The sequence below is a fragment of the Equus caballus genome, chromosome 7 (genome assembly GCF_041296265.1).
Source record: "Equus caballus isolate H_3958 breed thoroughbred chromosome 7, TB-T2T, whole genome shotgun sequence".
Classification (NCBI taxonomy): Eukaryota; Metazoa; Chordata; class Mammalia; order Perissodactyla; family Equidae; genus Equus; species Equus caballus.
The window spans coordinates 98,386,989-98,407,065 of NC_091690.1; the positions used below are offsets into that span (position 1 = coordinate 98,386,989).

Sequence of the window (20,077 nt, forward strand, 5' to 3'; positions counted from 1 at the left end):
TTTGAATTTGCTTTTTTATTTTCTTCAAATGAGGTATCGTAATTATACAGCAACAGGCGCCGAATTTACAGTAGTACAACTATAATAGATTTGCATTCTTACATTATAGAGCCATGATACATACCTTGTTATAGCAGTCGGAGCCAGCCATCTAAATTTATGAAGAGGTGGACCAAGAGTAGCCCAACAGGTTATACACAACTCATAACTGGGATAGCTCATCCAGCTCTCTGCCCTGACTTCCCATCACTAAACCAGAACAACTCTTACTTGGATTTCTATGGGTAACAAGAAAACAAAACAAAACACAACAATATATACCAACAACAACAACAAGAATATGTACTCAAGAATATGCACAGATGCCCAGGCTATTTTATGTCACTCTTTAAAAATTGTAGTTTATAGTTGAGTAAATCACTAGATACTTTGAATCTGTCTATTTTTTTACACTGGGTGTCTATATTATGTTGCCTCTCTTCTGCTCCAACAAACCGCGTGTAACACAAAGGAAGCATCTTGTTACTGTTAATGCTTTATTACACAATTCTAGAAACATAATAAAATCACAATTCAGACTCAATTAACTAGAAATTTTTTATATGACCATGGATTAAACTAAAGCTTAATTTTGTAACAATGATGAAGAAGGTGTTTGTAACTCAAAACTGCAGAAAATATGCTTAACCTACAGAAAAGACATTTAATGTCCATCAATTTTTTGCAAACAGGAGTTTCTAATTACAAATAAATCTTAACTAATTCACCATCACAGGCCCTCTATTAGAATTTGCCAGCAAGGAATTTGAGGAGCAGTCGATCCAAGCACTGAGAAGGGGCTGAGAGAAATCACACTGCATTTATTTTTAGTACAGTCCAGATATTTCACTGGAATCTTGGCCCAGTTACTCTGAGTATACAGCCTAAAAAGCAAATTTAGTACTAAAGAAAATAAAAGGATATTTGAAGCAAATCATTTTCATAATAGCTTTAACCAATATTGAAGAATTTGACAATAGATGCTAACCAAATCACAAGCCGCAAAGACCGTCTGTTGCAACGTGGCGTCAGCATAACCTACTGCTGTATCAGGGATGTCAAAGGAGCAGCTGAGCTCCTGTGAGATCTCCCCCTTCCCATACCAGCACAGACATCGCTAATCGATTGTGCCATTCTTTCCCATCAAGTTCCAACCATAGCCTTGAAATCTTCCTACAGATATCCCTGTAGATGTCAAAGAACAAGTAAGTGGAGTTAGCCCAAGAGGCGAACCTGAATTGTTGCCTAAGCCTTAGATTAAACATTAAAACCCCTTCTGAATTGCTAATAGATCACTTTCACATAGCCAGTTAAGTCTTTGCCCGAGGCTGGGTGCATGTGTGTAGAGACGAGTCAGGGGTTAAACGAGTAGGTCTAACTAAGCATTCTAGGTGTGTGTTTAACAGTCAAGTTATTGTTTACAGAAGAGAAACCCAAACTCTCCTACCCACCAGAGACTTCTCAAGAGGCCATGGAATACTTTAGACACACACAGCAAGTATCAAAGCACAGAGCTACTCGCTGTCTTATTCTAAATCTATGAGAGTGTGTGGATCCCTCGTAACCAGGGGAAATTATAAGGAAAAATAAACAAAGTATAAGTAATCTATAAGTGGATCATCTGGCTTGCATCATATGCACTCAGCTCCAACCTCCAGTCCCATAAGGAAATGCCTCCCTAACCAGCTCACCTCCAGGCTCCAGGAACAGAGACCGTTTTAACAGTTTCCACCTGGGAATACCCTGACGCACTCAAAGCATGTTCCAGAGGCAGGAGCATCAGTGTCACCTGGGAGCCTGTTAGAAATGCAAAATCACTGCCCCCGCTGAGACTGGCGGAATCAGATTCTGCATAGTAACAGGAGAGCCAGCCAGTCTGCAGGCACATTAAAGAGTGAGCAGCCTGAGCTAGACCCTCCGAAGCCCACACTCAAGAGATACGTTACAGAGTTTTAATAAAAATTTTCAAAACTTCTCTTTCCTAGATCCGATAAACAGTATTGACCAAATTCTGTTCTGTGGAACAAAACTCCAAGGAGATGCTCTGCAAAAAAATAAAAGGAGTGTGTGGGGGTGATGTTTAAAAATGGGAGAGAGTCCACACAGCCGCTCGGAAATTCACCCTACACAGGAGCACACTGTGGGCTCCGAGAAGTGCCATCCCAAAGAAACAGCTGTACTTTGTTTAACTCACTCTTTCAAAAATGACCCCTTTTTTCGACTAATAATGATTAACTGCTTATAAGGTCCTCTGGGAAAACCGCTATAGACTGTCATTTCCTCCAGCCCACAAAAATACTCCGCACACAAGGCCTCCTCCTGCCTCGCCTTTGGGATCCACATTATGCAGAGACTGAGGTACAGTGAAACCCTTTGGGTATATCTGGTTAAAATGGAAGAAGTAAAAGAAAAATGAAAATCTTGGCTAGGGCCCCAGAATAACCTGCATCAAAGTGAATTTTTGTTACTTTAGGTGGTATTCACAAGGCCCCTGTACATTTACGTGGAGTCAAGGTGCAGATAAAAATCTAGAATTTGAAACTGACCCATGTCAATACAGCAGCACATCCTAAAAGCTTGACAATAAAAGCCCCATGCTGTAGGATGAGAAGTTCTCAGAGTTCTCTTATTGCTCAAGATGACTCACAAATACTAAGAGTTCTGTCCTCATTTATGAATAGCTTTAAAGAGAGTAAAAATGTTGAGCTGTAGAGTGGGATCCAACTTAAGTTGTTATCAATTTAAAATAGACTGTAATAGATATAAGTTGTTATATGTAAGCCTCATGGTAACCACAAAGCAAGGACCTATAGTAAATACACAAAAGATAAGGATAAAGGAATATAGGTATGTCTTTATAGATTCACAATAAGAGCATCATTGATCCCTGAAAACTGTAATCACTAAATTATTCAAATGGAGGGACTACCCAATGCTCAATGGGACTTACCATTCAGTGCCACCCAAATCCATATATTTAAATAAAGCAGACAGAGCTTAAGACGGGGTAAGACAACAGCAGAATGAGAAAGCAGGGTAGCAACAGATGAAGAAAACCATTCCAGGCCTTACACTCCCACCCAACCCCTCCACCCCCACGTATGGCAAAACCTGCCATATAGACTCATTTATATTCTTGTCAAGTTCTCCGTTTCCACCTCTTCCAAAAGACATATCCGAGGGTTCTAAAATTTCACAAAGCCCAATCTTTCGATGAGTTTTGCTTTTATCTTCTGGGCAGCTGGCCTAAGGAAAACCTTCAACCTGTTGTTGAGAGTAGCCATGGACCCAGGGAAATCCCACACACTGTCACCCCTGCATCGCTAATCTCTCTGCACTGATGAGCAACACCTGATCACAGGGTCAAGGGCGGAGTCTCTGCTCTCCCCCAAACCCCTTCTTGTTGGATCCCAAATGGAAGGACAGGAAAAAAATAATGCTACAGGCTCCTGCCTGGGGAGGCAGATGTTGCCCTTCTGAATCCGCATCTCCAAGATCTCAGAGACTGTGATTCTTTGTGAGAGTGGAGGATCCCAGTCAAGGATGGAGAACCAAGCCACATCAGCAAACAATTGTCTAATCCCAAACCAAACTTAACAGAGCCTTCAGGTATGTTTTATTATGAATTAGGAATAAACAACCATACAACCACTTATCTCAACATTCCCCCAAACGTTAAACACATCCTCCTATATCATTAACAGCTATTAATAATTAGGAACTTAATACTTTATAATCTAATCAGATTTACCCACCTCGGGGCCAAAAGTTCAATGCTGCAATTTAAAGGAGACTAATTTGTGTGTGTGTGTGTGAGGAAGATTGGCCCTGAGCTAACATCTGTACCAATCTTCCTCTATTTTATGGGGGATGTCACCACAGCATGGCTTGATGAGTGGTGCTATGTCCTCCCCCAGGATCCAAACCTCCGAACCCCAGGCTACTGAAGCAGAGCATGCAAACTTAACCATTATGTCACTGGGCTGGCTCTCTAAATTTTTTGTTTTAATTGAGACCCAAAGAAGAGAAAAGGGTTCACTTAACAGTAATAAAGGCATAGCAACCAACCAGGTTTGAGTAATACACACACACAACACACATATATGCACACAGATACATTAGATATTTTAGGCCCCAAAACTGGATCCTATATCATATAATATACTCCAACCTTTGATTCAGAAAATGTGGTCACTCAACAACTAGAGTAGGAAGTATGTTGAATCGAATTTGGTAAAGGTTGTATGAATTTGGAAGTAAATAAGGAGGAAATGCCACATTTGGGACTCAATCAAGTTCAAGCCGTAAGTCACTGGAAGGCATCACCGCCAAACAGCGGCTCAGCAGCCTGTGCAAAATGAGTCGATTTTCTAAATCAGGTCTTCAGTGAGCCGCAGAGGCCGACCGAGGTCACGCTGCTATTAAAAAGGGCCATGATGCCGAGTCCCACGGATGGAACCAGCTGTGTGGGCAACTGTGGGAGACAGGATTGCCAACATCACACATCTAAAAGAAAAACAAAGCTGACAATTGCTTTTTTCTCCAAAAGAAAATCTTGATTCTGCGGACCACTAATAATTCCCATCAAGGGCTTGCCCGGAACCTAGCCTGGATCCCTGCAAACCAACGACATGAGCTCACTCTCATTGGACCCATCTCACCCTCAGAGGTTACTGCAGGGAGAAATCACTAGCCTCTTAAAAAATAAATAAAATGATTTGATTTAAATTATATGTAACTTTGAGAAGTGTAAAAGCATCAACCCCGGGCGCCTTTGCAGGAAAGAGTACTAATCGTTGATGGTTTGCGAGTGTAGCCAGAAGTCAGGAAAAAAGACAGAACCAGAAAATCCAAGCCCTGGACGATGTCTAAGGTATGGCACAGAAAGCAAACCAGGGGGGACATCGACCAGGAGACAGGAGATAAATCACAGGGCCTGGTTCTCCACATGTCTGCATCCTCCTCCTCTTTCAAGGGCCGGCTAAAATGCCAAAAAATGCTCCATGAAGCCCTCTCTGATCCCCAAAACATGTTCATCTCTGAACTCCAAAAGCTCCTTATCTGGACCTCTCTCAAGCCACTTACCACTTCTGCCTTGTACCAGTTATTTATAGACGTCTCATCTGTCCTACTGGACAGCAAGCTCCTTGCAGATGGAAAAGAACACTTAGGAGGCTCCTGCTCTGCACCAGGCACTGGACTTGGTATTTTCCCAGGCACGACCTCAATTTAATCCTTACAACACCCCCTGAGATAGGTTTCATTTTCCCACTTTTGGAGACAAGGAAACAGGTTCAAAGCAGCTAAGTATTTGCTCACAGTCCGACCTTTACTAAGAGCTGGAAAGGAAATAGGAACTAAAATTGAATCTGAAGTTGATGGCTTTCCCATTATAACAGGTTGTGTCTAGTTCATCTTGATCTCCCCAGCACAGTTCTTTGAACACAGGAGATGCTCCATAAATCTTTATTTATTTGGTTAGGTAATTCAGAAACGTCCAGTGAATGTGAACGGCAACATCGGTTGTCTATGTTCCAGGTCATCTTCTGAAATGCAACCCAGAAAATAAAACAGCATCAAAATGACCAAATGTACCCTCTACAACTGTAAAAATTCTAACTGCAAAAAGAGTAAAAAGGAAAAATGAAATAGAGGCAGTGAGCCAATTTCTAATTTATCCTTGAGTGAGCCCCATAAAAACCACAGATATTGTACATAAGAACACACTGTTCAAATCGACTATAGCATCCTGGTACACTACACGGATGAAATGCAGGATATTAAATGGCAGCGTGAGTTTTCGCGACAGCCCATTAAATAGTCTACCAAAACAAGCAACAGCACGGTTCTAATCATGCCCTCTGTCCAGAAAAATCAACTGTTTACCTTTTTCAGCATGGAAGTTTCTTAATTGTGGCCTGAATGAGAATATTCGCAAGGATCATATTTCTCCCCTCTGAGGAGGAAGAATTCTGGGCTGCACAATTTCAACTGGAGCCACAGTTGTAAACTTTATAAGCTTCTTGGGAGAGCCCTAAGGTATTTTTCCCTTTTTAAAAAATGTCACTGAACTAATTTTGAAGTATCCAGCTCTTTTGTTAAGTGTGTCAAAAACGAAGTCCAAGAGGGTAGACGGCCTTCAGATTTCAAAGCGACCTCAAATTCAGTTTTAAAACTACTACTTGGAATTTTATAGTAGGGTCTCTTAATCAAAAACTAATTAATTGGCCAAAGGGCACAGTTTTAAGAAATGCTGCATAAACACAGTAGAAAAGTCATCTGATTAGGGATCCGAGAGCTGGTTTTCAGTCTCAGGTAGTACATCCTTCCTGCCATGTTTTTCTTTCCTCAGCTCTAAAATGAGTGACCTAAGGTACTTTTCAGATCTAAAGTTCTGTGATTGTACCCAACAAGTAACGGTCATGGTTTTCACTGCCTTCTGTCAGGCACAGTAATGGACCTCAAAGATATTCACATCCTGATTCCCAGAACCTGTGAGACGGACTTTGTAGACGTGACTGGGTTAAGGCTCTGGAGGTGGGGAGACCACCCTGGACGATCGAGGTGGGCAATCACAAGGCTCCTGCCAAGAAGGAAGCAGAGGGTTGGGGTCAGGGAAGGAGATGTGAAGCCAGGTTGGAGTGACGTGATGGCTGCCTGGAAGATGGAAGAGGACCAGGAGCCTCCGAATGTGAGCAGTTCCTAAAAGCCAAAAAAGGCAACGGAACAGATTCTCCAGCTGGCCTCCAGAGGAAGGCACTCTGCTGACACCTTGACTTTAGGACCTCTGACCTCCAGAACTGTGAGGTCATGAATAGGTCTTGCTTCAAGGCACGAAATTTGTGGTAATTTGTTATAGCAGCCGTAGGAAACTAATACAGACCTATATGCATGTCAATACCATTTGTATCAGACACACCAAAAAATATGGAAAGATACCGTTATCTTTCTCACATCTGCGAGTTTGATATAGTCAAAGGTGAAATTTTCTGTTGCTAATGATTACAGGGAACGGCAGAGAAATACTTAAACTACTTAATATGACATAATCACGAGACAGTCATGTAAAGCGAAGCAGAGTAATGAGAATGATAATCGTAATAATGAAGAGATATTGCACATTTATCATGCACTAGGTGCCACTTTAGTCCCTTTGCATGTGTTATCTTTGTTGTGCATGCTCGGATGGCCTAGACTCTCTGTTTACCACAGCATCTCACCCGCTCCACAGAGCAGCCTTCAATACCCATCCGTGGGAAACCATGCGGGCAGAAGGCAAGGTCAGGTTAGGGAGTACCAGGTAATGTTCTTCAGAAAGAAGAGCTGAGGGCATTTTTCCCGATTTAATTCAGAGAGAATACTCATGCACAATCATGAAATATGAAGTCAGCCTTCTCATTAGACTCTACATCAGACCAGACACTGGTTGACAAAGTACCAGACAACCTCTCTTCTATTTGAGACTCAGACAAACACTTTGTTCAAAAGCCATTCCCCAGAAGCCAAGAGCAGAAACTTAAAAATAAATGCCTAACTGAGCTGCTTACCTGGAAATCTCTATGAGAAGAATTATATTATTATTATTGAACTGGGGCCCATTATATTACATTTGTGTGTGTGTGTGTGTGTGTGTGTGTGAGATAGAGAGAGAGAGAAAACACAGCAATGGGTTAGACGCTCTCTCATTTAACTCAATTACCTAAAGATAAAAATGCCATAAGTGAAATTCCACAGTTGCAAGAGAGATGCTGAGAAACAGCCAAAGCTGTATCTCTATGAGCAATATAGTAATCAGCTGATAAATGTCAACTTAGTGATATATGAAGAAATCAGAGAGATTAACAAAGATAGACCCCTGGCTGTAAACTCCAATATCCAATTTTAGAATCATCTGCAAAAAAATGTGTCACCATCTGTGAGGACAACCCTGCTTTCACTTGATTCTCACCAATTTCTCCCAGCATCTCTCTAAATATGGACTATAAAATGCTTCTTTCCAATAAGAAACATTATTTCAAAAATAAGTTAGAAAATAAAATTAACACTATTCAAAGAACATTTAAACTACAGTTCTAAATACATATTTGTAAGAGTTTAAAATAAAAATAACCATGAATCAAAGCTGTGTGTTTTCCTCTAAACAAAAGCCTTCCTAAAGCAATGGAATGGGATTAGCTGACAAAATTAGTGTTCTTCCCCCATGAGTTTTCCATAAAGTTCTGGTAGAAAAGAAATGCCACGTCAACGAGGAATTTAAGATCTCATGGCCCTGGGCATGAGCTCCCTATAGCATGTTCCACAGCGACCATCATTTGTCCCTAAGTCTGTCACAAAACTGTAAGCTCAAGGGGGTATTATTGATTTGTATGCATCTCCATAAAATCAAATATTCGTTGGCTCATAAATGAGTGCCTACCAGTACTCACTAAGAGCTTTTTGAATGATAAATTAATAAATTAATGCTGGAGACTGAATACACATTGAAATCAGGAATATATTTCATCTACGCACTGACACAGCACAGGATTCTGCATATAATTTAGGCTCACTAAATACTAGTTGAAGACTGAATTAATGAATGATTATATCATATGCTATTAGTGGAGTTTTTAAATTTTAAGATCATTGATAGCTACCAAATTATAACCATTTTACAAAACCTTTAACTGTCCACTAGCCAAGTCTAATGTGTTTTCTCCCTTCCATAAGAGCCATTGCTAATATGGTTGTAAATCAAATAATAAATGGCAATTTTATTTTATTAATGATCAAAGACAACCCACCCCGCCCATCAATGCCTCTTCTCCCCACCTCTCCTGCTGCCCCATTTACCCATCAACCTGGCCAACTGGTTCACCAGGGTCCCAGTCTGCATTGGAAGCACAAGTAGAACTGCCTAATTGTCCCATCATCGTGACCACGCTAAAGAATGCTGTGATTAGTTTCACGTGAGACAGAATGAGAGCAGGCAGGAGCTTCACATAATCAGTGCAGTCAAAGCAACTACGAACAGGAAGGAGGAAATGCATTTGGGGCAGAAGAGGAAGGTGCCTTCAGAGGCTTAATTAGCTGTTTAGAGATGTGTGTGTGTGTGTGTGTGTGTGTGTGTGTGTGCGTATTCAAGTATACACATACACAGATCCGTTTGTATTATTACATACATAATCTTTACATGATGAAGAGGTCAAGCACTTTGGCAAAACATTTGGAGTGATGCATTTGGCTGAAATCCTTTTAGGAAAGCAAACTGAACAATGCCACAAAGATCTAAGGCAGCTTCTAAAACAGAAATCCCACAGGGACCGGTACTAGGAGCTTTGCCAGGGGATAGGATACAGAACTCACTCCAGCACTATCATCCAGATTTCTGTGTTAGGAAAGCAAAGTTTCACAGGCAAGATGGTCAAGGAGGAACTGAAGGAATTTCTCTGGTGGTATTCAATCCTTCCTTGAAGAGTGTTTGTGGCTAGAGGAAAAAAGGGAGAAAAAGAGAGAAATGTAAATGCAGATGGAAAATGAAGGAGGAAGAAAACTGGAGAGAGAGAAGAGGAGAGGACAGGAAAGAAAAGGGCCCCAGGGAACTTCAAAGTGGAAATGTACTCAGACATTACCATTTGATTTAGGAGGCTAAGTCTGGAGATTTAAAAAAAAAGACCTAAAAGAAAGAAGCAAAAGAACAGGCCTCCCAAACCCACACTGATCCTCACTGCAGTCGCTATGCTAGGTTTGGCAGAGGTGAAACTGGTCTTCAGGAATTTGCCTCAGTGGAGAGGCTGCAGCTCCCTCGTGAATGCAACTTCTGGATAAGACGATTGTCACTTTAAAAAACTAACGAGGGGCCAGCCAGGTGGCACAACAGTTAAGTTCACACATTCCGCTTTGGTGGCCTGGCCTTTGCCAGTTCAGATCCTGCACGCAGACCTACATACCACTTGTCAAGCTGTGCTGTGGCAGGCGTCCCACATACAAAGTAGAGGAAGATAGGCACAGATGTTTGCTCAGGGTCAATCTTCCTCAGCAAAAAGAGGAGGATTGTCAGTGGATGTTAGCTCATGGCTAATCTTCCTCAGGGAAAAATAAAAAACTAATGAGGGCCAGCCCTGGTGGCCTAGTAGTTAAGTTTGGTGTGCTGCACTTTAACGGCCAAGTTCAGTTCCCAGGCCTGGACCTACAGTATGGTCAGTGGCCATGCTGTAGTGGTGGATCACATACAAAAAGAAGAGGATTGGCAGTGGATGTTAGCTCAGGGAAAATCTTCCTCAGCACAAAAAAAAGAAAAGAAAAGAAAAGAAAAACGAATGAAAGTCTCAAAAGAGCTTAAATTTCAAATGGGGAACATGGAAAACTCCACATTTCATTTATCAACTTGTATAACTGAAATCCCTCTAAATGTCATATGCTGTTTCTTTGATCCAAGGAAGTGCTCTGTCAGCAGACTGCTGGTCTACCTGTATGTCAGCATGCATTTCTACAGGAATCCTGACCGTTGCTGCCATCAAAGTGACAAAATGGCCCAGAGATAAAAGTGCCCTCTGGAGAAAAAGATAACACATCCTTGATTAGAAGCAATTTCCCTTAGGAAAGAAATAATTAAGAACTAATTTTTTTAATATTAAGTAATTCCATATATATGCACATCCTATATCAACTTTTAATCATATATTGGTTTCTTGTAGTGCATAGAGAAAGAATACATCCAAGCAGGAGAGTAAGTGACAAAAGATGAATGAAATCTAGGGTTAAGGACATGAAAGAATTAGCACGTGGCACTAAGAGGAAAATTTGGTGAAAAAACATCAACACAGGGTTTAGAAAACTTAAACATCCACCAAGAGGTAAATGGATAACCGAACATGGTATATCCATGCAATGAAATAGTACTCAGCAGTAGAAAGAAACCAACCAGTAATACACGCAACACCATGGATAGATCAATAACATCACGCTGAGTGAAAGCAGCCAGACACGAAGGAGTCCAGAGCGTCTGATTCCATTTACAGAAAATTCTAGAAACCGCAAACTAACCCATAGTGACAAAATGGCATTGGTTTCTGGAGTCAGGCTTCAGACGTCTGCCTCTTGATTGAAGTAGTGGATTCATGGGTGTATACACTTGTTAAAATTCATTGATTTGTACACTTTAAGTGAATTTTCCTTATTGTACAAAATTTATACCTCCATAGAGATGATTTTAAAAGAAAAAGTAATGAATAGCAAAAAGTAGGGTGTGGGGCTGATCTTGACATATTTTCCAAGATGAATTAGCAAGCACTGTATATTTACCATAATGGGATTAAAGAGTTGGATTCGCATGGTGGGCCTGTCTCCTCAGAGGTTCACCTATTAGTTTAGCTACTTCACAGCCACTGGAGAAAATTCATGGGCTCCACCATCAAAGGGAAGAAGGCTGAGACTCTGAAGACCTCATGAGTAGGACGGCCGAGGCCAATGAGGGTGCCGGCGCAATCAGTGGTGCAAGGAAACAGCTGCTGGCTCCCCTCTGGCTTTGGACGGGATTCTTCCCATTTCACAGTAACGTGAAGAGACGTGGGCAAGTCCCATCAACTGAGCAGAGCACAGAGGAGGAGGCCAAGGCTGCCCTGCGGATTTGGACGAGTCTTCCACCCTGCAACTTCTTCCAGATCCCCCAGCCTGGTCCCTGGCACCTCTCTTTCCTGGACATTTTTTCTTTGACTTTTTAACATTAGCAACCACATCATTGGGCAAAGAGCACACAAGAAATGACCTATACACAGACCGCATGTTCCTACATGAAAAGCAAGATAAATGTTCTGAGGGAAAACAGAAGGTGAATTTAGGACGTAACTTTTGACTACTAAATCTTCTCTCATTAAGTATGCACTTTATACTTTTCATGGTCTTCCCGTAGAAATCCCTGAAAATGGAGTATTAACGGAAGCCACTCACACCAAGCAGTGGATATGCCTATTTTCCAGCAAACAAGTGTTTAGAAAACCCTACTTTATTACTATCATCATCATTATTATTATTATTAAAAATGTAGTCTATATGCACCCAGAGAGTACCACAAGAGCTCTGTTGCCTTATGTGTATGAAGAAGTGACTGTTGCAAGAAATTTAGTTGACGTAGGTACCCACAGAAAAGAATGTCTTTAGTTTTTATGTAATTCTAATGTTGCCCAAAGCACCCACTTTGCCATTTAATGGCTATTTGCGAATGAAAAGGCAATTTTCAGGGGCCAGGCCCATCGCCTAGTGGTTAAGTCCCTGTGCTCTGCTTCGCGGCCCAGGGTTTCGCTGGTTCAGACCCTGGGCACAGACCTAGCACCGCTCATCAAGCCATGCTGAGGCAGCGTCCCACACGGCACAACCAGAGGCACTCACAACCAGAATATACAGCTATGTACTGGGGGCTTTGGCGAGAAGAAGAAGGAAGAAAACAATGATTGGCAACAGTTGTTAGCTCGGGTGTCAATCTTTAAAAAAAAAGGCAATTCATTTTCAGGTATGAAATTTAAACATGGCAAAGGAAGTATTCACAGTCTTTATGGATAGGAACAAAGAATGTAGACTTTTGAGCCAAAGGGAAAAAGAGACAACCATATACATGTCTACACAACCACAGCAACGGAGAGAATAAAGTGACTATTATTACATGACTATGGGAAGTAATGAGAACTTTGCTAAATAAGCAGATTTATCTGCTCCACTAATTATACTTTCCAAAGTCCCTGGAACATTATTTAACAATTTGCTGATAGATAAGACCATCAAATGCATTTGCAAAGACATCTATATACCACAAGAAGGGGAAAAAATACAGTAATTCTCAAGTCATTCCCTCACAGGTACATTAGAAAAAATACCGGCTTTGTTGACCCATGACCGTAGACATTTAGGGTGAGCACAGTAAGATAAGTAGCAGGTGTCACATAAGTGTTGTTGATGTCAGTGATTAGCCAGTATAAACGCTCTAAAGTCACTGAAAATGTGTTAGAAGTCTGCTACTGCACTCAACGGATATCAAACTGAGCACATTTCAATACCAGATGTTTCATTGGCAGCTGACTAGAACTGATTTACTGTCTGGTGAAATTTGCATGTGCCACATATAAGAAGATGCAAAGTTGGACACGCACTTTCTAATCAAATCTCACAAGAGATAAGCTTTAAATTCACAAGAGAAAGCAACATTCTTGCTCATAATTCTAGGCACAGAGAAGTAACCTAGGTTACTGCAAAGCTTCATTTTTTCAAATAACTGTTTCAAACAACCACTAAAAAGTACAAAGAGTGAGAAGCAAACAAAACAAAATGATGTAATCACAGTTCATGTGAAATTCTTGCCTTTGTCCAGCCAGTGGAGCCTATATACTAGCCAATAACATTACGTGCAGGCCACTCGACTGGGAAAGAATTGCAAAGGAAGCAATGAACACTTTATCTCTTGAAGCTTATAATTTTCTCAGGATGGAAACTTTTTAAAAAAACTAATAGTGATAAAAATAACTTGAAAGCACTTTTTGTAAACTACTGCCCTCACAAGCACATATAATCCACGATCCATAAATGTCCCAAGGCCTACTAGGCAGAAGAATTTGAAAAGCAGGCTAAACAAATTAAAATATTCTATCTTTTTTCCATGCATTCTCTTCATGGACAGGGACAGCTATCTCTAAAACATTTGTTTTGGGGTAGATTCTTAATCAGAAGAAATCTGGTCACATGCTGTCGTCAACTGAAAAAAAATGGCCACAAACATTTCTGGGCTCCTCTCAACAAAAAGTAAACTCTGTTTCTGTGCCCCTGGAATCTGGGATTGGCCTTGGGACTGGTTTAGCTAATGGGACATTAGGAAACAAGATGCAAGCAGAGGCCTAAGAAGTGCTTACTCATGTTCGCCCTCTTTTGCTGCTTTTGGAACCCACCTGCTTTGGGAAGAAGCCCAGGCTGGCACACCAGATGCTCGAGACACATGGCTTGATCACTCCCATCTACTTGCCGACGTGTGTTTGAGGCCATCTGGGATCGATCAGCCAAGAGTAAACCTCCCAGCTCACGGTAGCTGCATGTGGGAGCTCTGGGGAGACCAGAATAAGAACCATCCAGCTGAACCCAACTCAAATGGCCAACCTACAGAACCTTGCCTAATAACTACTGTTTTAAGCCACTAAGTTTTCGAGCAACTTGATACCTGGAAAAGGCTAACTGATATACATAGTCCTATGTAAACCAATTTGTAATGAAAATCTTTAAGCACTTTACAAATTCCAGCTGAGATTTATCTGCCATTCCTATGAGTCTAGTTTCAGCAGACTCAGGGTGCAGATGGGTAGACTAAGGCATCGAAAAAGTAAAATTATCTATAAGACCTGAAGCCAAAGTTGGTATCAGAAACAGAATCCAGAGACGCTAGAACTCAAAATGCTAGAAGTACTGGGTCACCTGAAGACTGGTCTCGTATCAGGAATGATAGTTAAGATAGAGATACGACTGGGAAAGCAATTAAGATCAATCACAGCCTTAGCATGGGAGCTGAGTTGTGGAGGTCCCCCAGGGGCCCAGGAGTCTACTCTTTAGTTCATGGACGTTGAGGAGATTTAGGGGAGGGCCAAGAGCTGGGGCACTTGGTAGGCTGCAGAACATCAGGTGGCTACTAATCAATACTAATCAATAGTAATACTAATCAATACAGCTGCATTTCAACATTTTAACAACTGGTGCCACCATGCCAGGGCACAAAGATCAGCCCAAACACAACCAAGGAGCTTTCAAAAACAGAAGCCTTGTTCATAACTGTCTCACATAATGAGTTAAAAGATATTTCTTTGTTTGCTTGTTTGTTGTAGAAATTGAGGTTCGGCTTCTGGCTTTACTGCCTCCTTTCTGAAATGACTGACCCTTAAAACCCCACAGTTATAGTTGAAGATACCAGGACCTCTCTGTCTCTCTCTGACAATCAAGGTACAACTGGAAGAAATGCAGTTGGCAAACTGTCCGTGAGACATTATAAATTGTTTCAAATCTTTAACAGGAAAAAAACAAACGAACCTTGTTTATTTCTACAATTTCTTCCTAACACAAAAGGTGGCTTCAGGAATAATTGGAAACAGCTCTAATCTAATTGGATCAATTCCCCAAAACCAGCATTCCCAAAGATAAGCACAAGAGCAGGAATCAGCATTCCCAGGAATGACCTGTATTATTTCCAGAGACAACTACCATAAGAATATGACATTTATTCTCTGTAAATCTCAGTAGTCTATGCAGCTCAATTTTCTTACCAGGAGACAAGCTGGTAAGCTCTGATCTGAACAGTTTTAAGCTCTTCTAAGGGACCTTCCAATTCCAAGAAGGGGAGAAGAGAGAAGTGGGCAGAGGGATTCCCATTTGTAATCTGTCCCTCAGGACTGAACCATCAAGTCAGTGGAAAACTAGGTGCTACTCAAAAAAAAAAAAAAAGAGAGAGAGAGAGAGAAAAATAAATTGAAGGAGAAGGAAGAAGAGAATAAAGAAGAGAAAGAGGAGAAACAGAACTAAAGATAAAACCTTGTTACTAAATATCCATGATGAACGGGGCCAGCATGGTGGCGTAGTGGTTAAGTTCGTGCATTCTGCTTCAACGGTCCAGGGTTCACGGGTTCGGACCCCAGGCGTGGATCTACATACCACTCATCAAGCCATGCTGTGGCAGCATCCCACATATAAAATAGAGGAAGATTGGCACAGATGTTAGCTCAGGGACAATCTTCGTCAAGCAAAAAGAGGAAGATTGGCAACAGATGTTAGCTCAGGGCCAATCTTCCACACCAAAAACACACACACACACACACATATATCTATATATCCATGATGAAATTGCCATGAAACCATTCACAAGCCACACAGAGATCAGGCAATTCAGGACAGTATGCTGTCACATGAAAGGTGTGAGTGACAGTGGATTAGAGAGGAGAGAGGAGTGAAGCAGGCCCTTCAGGTAAGAGAGAGGGAGAGAATTCACCTGGTCATGGTGAGCCAGGTGAAAAGGAGAGCAGAGAACCAACATGAGCCACTCTGTCCTGAGCTGCAATAGCAACACGTATCACCTAGAACCATTTGCTATATGAATAAAAGTTCAGGTCAACATATAGCAATTATACTATCAATAATATTTAAATGACTAAAGCTTACTAAACTGTAGAGAACAGCAAATGAATTATTTTCAAAATTTATTTCTTGCCTCACTAAATTCATTAATATATTACACTATACTGGAAAAGAATGCAATATCGCTTAAAAATTAAAATCCCTTTATTTAAAAAACAAACAACTTCCTCTGGGAAAACAGTAAATAAATATTAATAAATTGTAAAAAAAAATTTAATATTATTTTCATAAAGATATTCATCACAGTTTCATTTATAATGAAAAAAATAAACTACAAACTACACACATTGAATCAATAGAATATGGTGAAGATACAAAATCATGGAAAAAAATAAAAATAAACAACTACGTAGCAACACTAAGAAAAAGGTATTGATGTCATGTTAGGAGAGAACAATTCGGATTAAAAACGTTATCACTAAAACAAGGTAGGATAAAGACGCTTAGGGAAGGAGTTAGAGTCAGGATAACAAAACATCTTTTTCCCCCCTTTTCTCTGTTTTACATGTTGAGAACAAAACAGGGTAATATTTTAGTAAAAAAAAATTTAAATAACTCCCCTGGCCTTAATTACAATAACCATTCATTACGATCACATGCCATCACAGTTACATGTGATCATTACACTGTCTTATACTCTGAAACACTAGCATGAGATAAACACACTTTAATAGTGCTCTTGAAAAATATGAAAGTACCTGCACAGCATCCACAAAAGCAATGAGTAAACAATGTGGTCAGCCCCACCTGCGTGAAGGCTCATTCGTGAATGAGCGAACCAAAGCAATCATTCAAAAGCTTCCAGGGCCTCCTACCAATGGCCGGAGCGCAGGGAGCACACCACACCTTGAGCCTCAAGCTTCCAACGTCATTAAGCCAGGCGAAGCACAAAGCTTCCTTCCACCAGCATGAATACAAACAGAGACCCTTTCCTCGGCTGTGGATGAGACTCTTTAAAACACTTCACACAGATAAGAGGCACCCATTAGCCACTTTTCCCAGTCAAGGAAAAGCACATACACCTTTTGATTTGGACGAGGACAAAAAACCTAAGTGGCCAAAACTACAAAAACCTACATCTGTTTCTCCCAAACCCTCGACTGCCACACGGTCTCCACTTCAAAGATGGGTTGGGTATGCTCTGCTAAAAAATAAAAATTCCTTAAATAAAAGAAAATTAAACACTCTTCTCCTCTGAGAATCTGAGAAAGAAATAAAAACTTTCAGCACAGATAGGTTCCTCACTAGCAGTGATGGACAGTGGCCACATCCACGACCACGTCCGCCCATCCGCTAACTCGTAGCTGCCTGCAAAGGACACAACCTACACTGTCAGCGAGGCTGCCCTGGAAACTAGCGCATTATTAAAATGTGATCATGCCAGCATGCTAATGACAGGATTTCTAAGATAACAGCCAGCAGCACAAACACACAAAGGCAAATTTTGCTTTTTCATGATTAATCTGACTGAACTTCTTACTCTTCTTATCTGTTAGTTAGAAAACCAAGAACTACCTATAACTAGGATTTGCTTGAAGGAGTAACAATGCTGTCAAAAGAAAAACACAAACATTTATTTTCTTTAACAGCAAAACCCTCTATACCTCCTCCCCAATGTTTCGTTTGACCGCTCACCGATAATTAACATCAGGCAACTAAGGTGATTTGACAGACCGGAGCTGCGGCAACATCCAACTTGCTAAGAACCTGGACTCTTTTTTTTTGTTTTAATGAAACTGAATCACTTAAGTGTCTGTACTTTCCATTAAATATCACAGAGCTTTCTTGAATACCTGCCACAGAACCGGAACCATCTTTCTGGTGAGAGTTTTATTACAAGATGCTTTTAATACTATTGTGTGGAGACCAAAAGGTTTACTTCTCAATGGCAAACAGTCAGGGTTTGATAAAGAGCATGACCAGGCTGCAATAACTAATTAGTGAAATAACGTAAGCTTGAAATTTTAAAAAAGCAAAAAAACACGATTACTGAGAAAGTTCTCTACATGACAAGAGGAATGTCTATTTTATGCGCTAATTTTCTAGGGTTCAAGCTGTACTGATTATTAGTTCCTCCTATTTTTAACGCAGAGTTTCATTCTCATAGAAATCATTGAATAATGATTATTTAATGCCATAAAAACCATTCATTTGATACCAGAAAAGGGGAAACCTAGAGCCAAATTAAAAGAAGATCTAAAAGAAAATTTAAAGATAGGGGAATAGATGCATACTCAACTGTGTACATAAACAGACTTACTTCTGAAAACATACTGCTTTTCCAGGGAGGAACTCAGGCTTTCAAATTGTCGAACTCTATTCTGCGGACATTCACACATGGCCTGTTAGACTATTTAGTATGATTTTTAAAAAATAGGCCTTAAATAGAGGCAATGTTATATGACATGAATTTATTTAAAAATCTCAGAAATGTAATCTACTTAATGTAATATCACATTTGTAAATTACACTCTCTGCTTGGGTATAGAAAAATTCAAATATATTTTAAATGCACTTAGCTTCCATTCAAGTACTTCTGAATGAGGCACACAGAATGTTCTGACATCCATTTCCTTCAGTCTCTTTCAGAAATTGTAAATAAATGTATGCCTTTCCATCTTCATATTTCAACGTGTAAAAGAAATCTGTCAGAGTCATTCCTCCTTCATATTATGATAATGAACAAGTCAGTTATTCGCCTAAAAATCTTAGAGTATTAACTACGTATCCACTAATTTAGGCTAAAATATATGTTTTCAACGTTTGCAAATACTTTCATGCAAAATTGTGAAGGAAAAAATGACCTTAGTTTTAATAAATCACATAAATAAGAGTTCATTTGCATTTAATGTGTCAAATGTCATATTTCTAAGGCACAGGAATAGTTTCAGTTTGCTAAAGTGACACCAGATAATGGTTTTACAACTAACGGTATTTCCCTGACAGAATAGATAGCAATTGAAAACTCCCCAAATTTAAAGAGAATCCAGGATGTTTGATACTAATGGCTTTAATGAAGCAGAATTGAATCAATGACTTCACTATACCAGACAATCAACTTGGCTTTTTATTTTTTCTTCACTGACGCGACCAATTGTTTTGGCTTCAAGTAGAAGCAGCTTCAATTAAAGATAATGGTTGTTTGGCTTGAATGAAGACTAAAAGCCAGGGTCTCTAATGTATGTTCTGAACACTCAGAAAACAAACAAGATAGTCCTTAAGATACATTTCATAGAAGTCCGAGTTGTTCTTAAGAAGTTAAAGCTAGCTGGAGAGAGCTAAATTAAAAAAAAAATGTTATTAGAACTGCATTTCAATTGTGAAGGCTTTACCTCCAAGGGAAAGAGATCAGACATCATCTTGAAAAGCAAATGGAAACCTGGGCCAAACCCTATGGGATCTGATCAATGCAGACAGAAGAAAAATCCCTCAGAAAAATCCGAAAGTCTACCTCAACTGCCCTGACTTAGCCATGTCATCAACCCAATTTTATTTGGCTTTCCTTGGTAGAAATGCCCACAAAAAGAATAACTCTTTTTATGTTTATCCAAGAAACAAACTCAGGTCTTTACTCAAGTCAAAATGTTCAAATGCTCCATCAGTGGTTCTCATACCTTTCCAAAGGAGAAAGATGCAGATGAGTTTAAGAAAAGAAAAATGTTTTTGTGGGGGCAGAAAAACCAAGGTCCTGAAAAAAAACCTACTTTTGAATTAAAAATACGATTACGGCTTACTATTCCACAGATGTTTATTATTTCAGTCAAATCTGCTTCTCTCTCTGTCTCTCTCTCAGTTATAATTTAATCACATGCTATTCGATAGAAGAAATATAAATCCTGGGGATTAAAAGAAGTAAACACTCTTTCACAATCATCCCTACTATTTGAAAGCACTGACTATCGCTACT

At 40.2% G+C, this 20,077-nt stretch overlaps 1 protein-coding gene across 2 annotated transcripts in view; it reads right to left on the reverse strand.

The window, feature by feature from the left end:
* Window positions 1-20,077, reverse strand: part of KCNA4 (potassium voltage-gated channel subfamily A member 4) — a 36,481-nt gene continuing 16,404 nt past the window's right edge. For both annotated transcript variants that reach the window (XM_023646206.2, XM_070273494.1), the window contains exon 2: window positions 1-20,077. This exon is cut by the window's right edge and continues 12,987 nt beyond it. The gene's annotated coding sequence lies outside the window, so the exon portion shown is untranslated.